This window comes from Zingiber officinale, chromosome 6A (genome assembly GCF_018446385.1).
Source record: "Zingiber officinale cultivar Zhangliang chromosome 6A, Zo_v1.1, whole genome shotgun sequence".
NCBI lineage: Eukaryota > Viridiplantae > Streptophyta > Magnoliopsida > Zingiberales > Zingiberaceae > Zingiber > Zingiber officinale.
The window spans coordinates 89,980,297-89,989,288 of NC_055997.1; the positions used below are offsets into that span (position 1 = coordinate 89,980,297).

Sequence of the window (8,992 nt, forward strand, 5' to 3'; positions counted from 1 at the left end):
ATGATTAATACTGACGATAGCAGTAGTTCCCAGATCTCAGATGTTCCGGTGATCTGAGAGTATCCTGATGTATTTCCAGATGAGCTACTAGGCTTGCCTCCCCGAAGGCAAGTGGAGTTTGCTATTGAGCTGATTCCGGGGACCGCACCAACATCGAAAGCTTCATATCGTATGACACCGAAAGAGTTGGACGAGCTAAAGGTCCAACTCCAGGAGTTATTGGATAGGGATTCATTCGCCCTAGTGTTTCTCCGTGGGGTTCTTCGGTACTATTCGTCAAGAAAAAGGATGGTACTCTGAGGTTGTGCATCGATTACAGACAGCTGAATGCAGTGACCATCAGAAATAAGTACCCCTTACCGCAGATTGAGGATCTGTTTGATCAGCTCAGAAGTACCTCAGTGTATTCTAAGATTGATCTGCGGTCTGGATATCATCAACTGAGAGTCAAAGAATCTGATATTCAGAAGACAACTTTCTGTACCGGATATGGCCATTATGAGTTTTTGGTAATGTCATTTGGGCATACCAATGCTCCACGGTATTTATGGATTTGATGAACCACATCTTTCTGGAGTATCTAGATCAGTTCGTTGTCATTTTCATCAATGACATTTTGATCTACTCGAGTTCCGAGGAGGAGCATGCACATCATCTTCGCATAGTCTTGGAGATTCTTCGACGACATTAGCTATATGCGAAGTTCAGAAGTGTGCTTTCGGCTATCCTCGGTTGGTTTTCTGGGACATGTGGTCTCTAGCTGAGGTATTTCAGTAGACCCTCGAAGATCAAGGCTGTCACCACCGGGAGCAGCCGAAATCAATATAGGAGATCCGCAGTTTTCAGGACTAATTGGATATTACAGATGGTTTGTCGAGAGTTTCTCTCGTAGATTTATGCCACTGACACGCTGACCGGGAAAGGCGTGAAGTTCACATGGTCCGATGCCTGCGAGACTAGCTTCCAAGAGCTGATGCAGAGATTAGTATCGGCTCTAGTTTTGGTTTTACCCACTAGAGAGGATGGATTCGTACTTTACACCGACGCATCTCTTCAGGGTTTAGGTGTTGTTCTGATGCAGCATGGCAGAGTAGTCTCCTATGCTTCTCGTTAGTTGAAGGAGCATGAGAAGAACTACCCTGTACATGATCTAGAGCTAGCCGCCATCATCTTTGCTTTGTAGATTTGGCGACATCATCTGTACGGCATTACCTTTGAGATTCTCACGGATCATAAGAGTCTCAAATATATTTTCACCCAGAAGGAACTTAATCTCCGACAGAGGAGATGGATGAAGTTCCTGAAGAATTATGAATGTACCATTAGTGTTGACATTCCGCAAGTGTACGGAAATGTCGTAAGTAATAATAAAAGATATCATATCCACAGGGACTGGAATAACCACTAAAGATTTCTCAACGCGAATTAGCTAAACAACTAATCAATTGGTTTTCAGAAACTAAATGCAACTAATGAAAAACAAACATAGGAATATAAAGAAATAGAAACAAGAATAAGGGCTATGATAAAGGGATGTTCTAGGAGTTTTGGTTTCTTTGTAAGTTTAATCAATGTAAATGATCTACCAAATCTCATTCCTCAATTGTCCATCATTTGTAGAAGGTTGTCGATTCTCTCTTGCAATAGACAATCAGCCTAGAACTGAAATCTATACCTAAATGTGATCAATTAGGAATGAATCTATATTGTCCTTACACGGGCTTGCCTGTCATGTGCGTCCCTCAGATAATCAACATAAGAATTCATCACTCCTCAACCGCATCAAGATATAAAACATGAACACATACAATCTATCCTACCCCTTTGAATGACCTTATTTCACCCTCAAATTCATCCCTTAAACGTCCTTACACGGGTTTGTCTGTCACGAACGTACCTCAAAAAGTCGAATGAGAGATTATCTCTACAAGATCCATAAGGTATTCAAACATTCAATCAAGAATGGGAATTAGGTCCAAATCATAACAATCCACACAAGATTGAATAGGTACAAACAGGACAAAATCATAGAAATAGGAAATTGGCAAATCTACAAGGGTTTTACAGTAATTCAATCTTACAAATACTCCCTCCATCCTAGAACAAAGAGATCTAATCCATAAAACAAAGAAGGAAATCCGAAAGATTACAAGCATTCTTGATCCCCAAATCCAAGAAAAGAGAAAGATTACAAGCATTCTTGATCCCCAAATCCAAGAAAAGAGAGAGAGAAAGCTTATCTACGATGAAGAGCGGTGTTCGGATCCAATCCTCGATTCCGGAGTCGATACGTTGAAGACCTACTCTTGAATCACCGGAAAATCCCTCTAAGATGGAGAGGAATTGCCCAAATCTTGCTCTCTCCCAAAGGGGAGAAGATCCCCTTTCAAATCATGAAGAAAGCTTTATATAGAAGAGGGGTTTGGGCGCCACACGGCTCTGAGACACGGCCGTGTGAAGCTTACACGGCCTGTGCTACTCCCCTCTCTGCTCAACTCACACGGCCATGCATGAGACACGGTCGTGGTATGCTTTTCCATGCTCCCCTTTGCACGGTCGTGTAGATCTACACGGCCTGCTCTACCTCCGGCTCTGGAACCCCTGCATGGTCGTGTGGTGCACACGACCAGGGCTTGCTTGGCCTCTAGAAATGTTGCACGACCGTGTAGATCTACACGGCCGTGTACTGCTTCGACTCTAGAGGGCTTGCACGGTCGTGTGGTGCACACGGCTAGGGCTCACTTTACTTTGAACCTGGCATGGCCGTGTGATGCACACACAGCCATGGCCACTTCCTCCTCTACTGCAGCCACACGGGTGGTGATCACCACATGGCCTGGGCACCCCCCCCCCCATGTTAGGGTCGTGTGGCACTCAAGCCTCTTCCTTCCTTCCTTCATCCATTGTAATTTTTGCCTCGGACATTAATTCCTCTCCAAAATCGACTCCTGCGTACAGAAAATGTACAAAAGCAAATCTCTGAATAAAAAGAGTAAATATGCTAAAAGCAAAGCTGGAAGTACGAAAATGCATAGATAAAGAATGTGCAAAGTATGTGAATGTGTGTCAAAATATGCTAAACAAGAGTATACAATCTACGTACATCACACCCCCAGACTTAAACCTTTGCTTATCCTCAAGCAAAATGTTGCAATCTAAATTCATATGTTCTACAACACACTCATATCCCTAATGCATTTTCCTAACTCTATAAAAAAGTTTCATTAACAAGCATGATCATGGAAACAAGTCAAGAATGACTCAAGCATAAGTATCTTGTGCACAGTGTAATAAGTAACTCAAAATCCTTCAAGTTTCAATCTTAATCCTAGTTAAGTCATCATCAAATTTGAGTTCCTAATGTTTCCGGTGATAGGCACGTAACCGGTGATAGACACTTACATGCCACACACTTTGTTCATATTTCTCAATCAACCCAAGGTCTCAAAGGCGTGCTCAATTTCAAGAGAAGCTAAGCAGTCATTTCCCCAGTAACCTAACTCGGTCTCAAAGGAGTGAATTGCTAGATTCCACTCACGACAACTATTTTTTATATCCCTTATTCACTTTTTTTTCCCTATTTTTTCACACCTTTTTTTTCATAAGTATTTGCATTGTGTAAATCTTATTCACAAATGTATTTTTAGCACAAATGTTGGGATATTTTGATTTTTCCAAATGAGCTTACATGATTTGAGCCTCATCCAGTAACCAAAATGAAGTTTGAGAAATCACCATGGAAAACAAATACTAAACAAACAAGATGAATCATGACTATTTCAATGACATCAACAATCCAAGCTCAAGTATAGTGAAGTAAAGGTAAGATCCTTAAGGTCAAGCCAAAACTAAAACCTATCTCCATATAATACTTAGCTTATTTCATGCTACCCAAGATAGAGAAAAGAGGTACACTAAGCATACTACTAGCATCATTTAAACATCATGAACCTAGATAATGAACGTGCTAACATTTTCACTTAAAGACAAGAAAGCATATAAGTAAAGTTTGATGTTCTCAAGATGTATGCCACAAGGTTTTCAAAAGACCGTCAAGTGACTATCAAAAACAAACAATCAAAGCAAGACAATCAAGATAAAATGCAGAATAAAAGCAAAAACTGAAAACTAGAATGCAAAAAGAAAAATAAAAATGCAAAGAAAAATCAGGTTATTGACACCCCCCCATACTTAAACTTTTCATCGTCCCGATGAAATTAATATGGTGGAGGAGGTGGGCGAGGGAAAGGAGGTCTACGTCATTCTCCGATAGGAAAACTAGGAAAACCAGGCATTTCACCTAGGAATCTATGATATTCATAAAGAGCATCTATTTGTTGGCTAGTAACACTCATGCCCTGCATAAAATCCCTTATTCTAGCTTGATCAATATCATAGTCCTGAACAAATTCAGCCATTTGACCTTGAAAGTTCCTCGTAAACTGAAAGTGATTTCGTACTTCTCTAAACTAATCATCTGATAAAGAGAAGCGACTCTCCAACATTGTTTGTTGGGCATTTTGCTTCTCATGAAGTAATTCTAGAGATGCATGAAAATCTGAAAAGTCAAATCTGGAGGAACCCGTACCATAGGCAAAAGAATGCTTAGCAGGATCCGGATGTCCATAGGGCTGCGGGTGTCCAAATGACGAGGGCTCAATGTGTGGCTCTATATCTTCAGATATGGAAGGAACATCTCGGGGTCTGAATCAGTGATTACCCAATTAGCAGGGTTGCGAACGGAAGTTCATTCGGGACAAGGAAGAGGTAAAGGAAAATCATTCCTCCTAGGAAATACAAAATCATTCTCATCCCGAACAATCATTTTCATGACAATACATGCATCAATGTCTATCATATCATTGCCATGGATGGCTTTCAACCCATCTAAATCAAGATCCAAGTTACAAGCTATTTGAGTAATCAACCCACCAAAAACAATAGATCCTGAGGATGCCCTCCCAGCTCTCACCAAGGTTTGAAAAAAATGAAAACCGGAATCGAAATCAACCTTATATAACATAGCCCACAAAGCATAAAGCTCAACTTTCTTGATGACCCTATCACTTTCCCCCCTACCAAAATAGTTTTACTCATGACACGATGTAAGTATCTAAAAATGGGGTTTTGCATGTGAGAAGCCTTAGCTCTAGAAGGCTCATAAGATTGTTCTAATCCAGTGATTGAATTCCAAAAATGATTCCAATTAAACCTAGAATCAAACCTACGAGAGTGACCGGTAGACAATCCAAAATAATTATTGAAATTACTAAACGTCCACTGAAATTCTTGATTCATAAGTCTAAAAGTGATTTTGCCAACATAATCATCTTCATTGGCAAAGTGGGCGTCTAGTGAACTCAAAAATTCCAAAACAATGTGAGGATATGTAGGTAGATGTGTGTACATAATGTCGCTCCAATCTAAAAACCCAATCATCCAATCTACATCTTCTCTAATCCCTAGCATGTCTAAAACAGTTGGGTCCATGTATCGTATGCACACAATCTTTCTATTGATAAGAATTACAAATCTAGTCTTATGATCTTCATTTCTAAAAATGATATTGAATTCATTGTCATTACCTTCGTCACGTGCAGTCCTATTCCCTTTGCCTTTTTCTTGTTGTTTCCCTTTCTCTTTTGTTGGCTCTTTCCCTCCACTAGATCCACCACTTCCTTTGTGAAGTCTCTTCAAAATATTAGACATACTGTTAAGATTAAGTGGGGGAGGTACTATTCTTGGTTGGAGAGGTTAGATCTTGAAGGATTAGTTCTTGAAGAACAAGAGCTTTAGGTAAGGAGTTGGAGATCTTAGGTATAGGAGAAAAGAAGAATCTAGATCTTGATAAAGTTCGAAGAAAAGGAAGAGTTTGAGGTCTAGATCTGAGAAGATTTGGGAGAAAGATTGAAGAAGAGAGGAGTTTGGGAGATAAAAAGGTGTGGAGGTGAAGGGGGTGTGTGGCGGACATGGCTTGGATCTGGCCGTGTATTGGGGACACGACTTGAACAGCTCCACTCCACACGGGTTGTGTAGATCTACACGGCCTCTCCCTTCTCCCTCTTGGGTTAGCTCACACGGCCGTGTGTGAGACACGACCTCTTCCTTCTCCTCCTCGGGAGGCTTTGCACAGGCGTGTTGGATGACACGGCCAATGCGCATTCCTCCGCTAGATCTTCACACGACCGTGTGTGGGACACGGCCGGGCTTGTTTCCTCCACTGGAATCTTCACACGGCCGTGTCTGGGACACGGCCGAGCATGTTTTCTTCTCTGGAGATCCTACATGGTCGTGTCTTGAAGACACGGCCCTAGCATCCCCCTTATCTGCAACATATGTCTGGTCGTGTATGGCACACGACCAAACTCTATTTTGCTCCAAATGATGATTTTTCTCCTTCCTTGCTTCTCCAACACTTCCATGCCCATGAAGAAGTCATGGCTAGCTCATGGAAGTGAAATTTCAACCTGAAATCAAAGTGAAAACAAAGTAAAAACACTACTAATGAAAAATAGAAATATAAAATGCACTAACTAAAAGAACCCTTGGGTTGCCTCTCAAGAAGCGTTTGTTTAAGGTCTTTAGCTCGACCAATCTAATCATTCTTCTCTTTTTCTTACCCTAGGAGGGCAGACATATTTTTCATTTTTGTTGGGAGGCCTTCTCCCAACATCTTCCACCATATTGTTCTCTTCATTTGGTGGCCTCCCATGAGGATGGAAATTTCATTCCTCAAGTTTGTAAATGCTTGCCCTGCTACAAGCATTTAAAAGAGAAAAGACATGGTTAGAGGCATTAGATAGATCATATTCCAACCGTTTCTTACCAATTACCAAAGAAAGTTTATGATTTTTAACATTTATAATAGCTCCAGCTGTAGCAAGGAATGGTCTTCCTAATATGATAGGAATTTTCAGATCCTCCTCCATGTCTAACACAATAAAATCTGTGGGAATTATGCTCCCACCTACCTCTACTGTCACGTCTTCAACAATACCCATAGGGTACCTACAGGAATAATCAGCTAGTTGCATTGCCATAGTAGTAAGTTTAAAGTTTTTGAGACATAATTTATTACAAATGGAATAAGGAATGAGGGTAACACTTGCCCCCAAATTACAAAAAACTTTCTCAATGAATTCAGCTCCTATGTTGCAAGGAATATAAAAGCTTCCTGGATCCTTCAACTTTGGGGAAGTGTTCTTCTCAAAAAGAGCACTACATTCATCTGTAAGTGCTATAGTCTCTATGTCTCCTCTTCTTCTTTTGCTAGACATGATGTCCTTCAAGAATTTGGCAAACTTGGGCATTTGTAATATTGCATCAATAAGAGGTACTTCAACACATATTTCTTTGACTTTGTCCAAAAATCTGTCAAACTCTTCATCCTTCTTTAGCATCACTAATCTTTGAGGAAAAGGGATTACTTGACTCTGTGGATTAAGTGGAAGAGTCTCTTCAACCTTAATGGTACTCTCCTTATTTTCTTGAATTTGATTTGGTTCAAGTGCTGGAGGAGAGAGCTCTTCTTCAACTTTCATCCCTTTTGGAGCAGTCACTTGAGGATTCCCCAAGGTCCGTCCGCTCCTAAGTTTGATGTGATTGCAATGCTCGATTGGATTTACATCAGGTTTTCCAGGAAATTGCCCTGGTGCTCTTGAAGATGATGAGGCTAGCTGGGTAATTTAGCTATCTTGAATCTTTTGATACTTTTCAGAATTATCCATTCTCTGAGTCAACTTCAAAATATCTTACTTCATTTCATTTTGATTAGAGATAATTTCCTCAAGCATCTTTTCGATTTTAGAAAATTGATAGCCTTGAGAAGATTGTTGTTGTTGCTGAAAACTTTGTTAGCCGGATTGGAAACTTTGTTTGCCTCCCATGGGTGGTCCCTGTTCTTCATTATTTCTATAGGAAAAATTTGGATGATTCTTCCACCTAGGGTTATATGTGTTGGAATATGGATTGTTCTGCCTTTGATTAAAACTCATGATAGCGTCACATTGCTCTAATTGATTTATCTGTGCAGATATAGCTCCCAAAGAACATGAGTCTTGTGAATGATCAGAACTACCACATGTTTCACAAAAACATACTATGGCATTGATTGTATTAGTGTTAGTCCCCATACTTTCCAACTTCTTTGTGAGAGCATCCAACTTTGCAGACATTAGACTGACCGCATCAACATCAAATTTCCCTGATGCTTTAGTTGGGTTTGAATAAGAATAGTCACCATTCCTCTCATTTTCCCATTGATGATGATTTTGTGCTACACTTTCAATTATTTCCTTAGCTTCATCTAGACTTTTGTTCACGAGTGCCCCTCCAGCAGCTGAATCAAGGGACACCTTGGTATGATAATTGATGCCATTATAGAATGTGTGTAACACTAATCACCTCTCCAAACCATGATGTGGGCATTGTCTGAGCATATTGTTGTATCTATCCCAAGCTTCAAATAAAGATTCTGAGTCAACTTGTTTGAAACTTGCAATGAGATTTCTCATATGAGCCGGTTTACTAGGCGGATAGAATTTATCCAAAAATTGTTGCTCGCATTGCTCCCATGTGATGATGCTATTTGGAGCTAAAGAGTTTAACCATTGCTTAGCTCTATCTCTTAAAGAAACCCAAATAATAATAAGCACACTACTTCAGAAGGAACACCATTCATTTTCATTGGGTCGCATATCTCATAGAAGACCTCCAAATGTTGATTTGGGTCCTCATGCGGTCCTCCACCAAACTGATTTTGCTGCACCATAGAAATAATAGTAGATTTGATCTCAAAATTGTTTACTTCAACTGAAGGTCTTGAAATGCTAGATCGAAACCCCCTAGCATAAGGTGCTGCATAATCCTTTAGTGGTATATTTTCCATGCTAGAATATTCTTGTTTTGTTTGTTGTCTTTGCGAAGTTCTTCTTCTATGAAATGTTCTGTCTATCTCGGGGTCTAGAGGAAGAAGTTCTCCTACAAAGTTAGA

The 8,992-nt window shown here is 40.2% G+C and overlaps 1 non-coding gene across 1 annotated transcript; it reads left to right on the top strand.

Moving 5' to 3' along the window:
- Positions 1–8,409: 8,409 nt before the first annotated feature.
- LOC121998943 lies at positions 8,410–8,515 on the top strand. Its single transcript, XR_006116723.1, has one exon. It is a non-coding gene; the product is annotated as a small nucleolar RNA R71 (small nucleolar RNA).
- Positions 8,516–8,992: the final 477 nt, after the last annotated feature.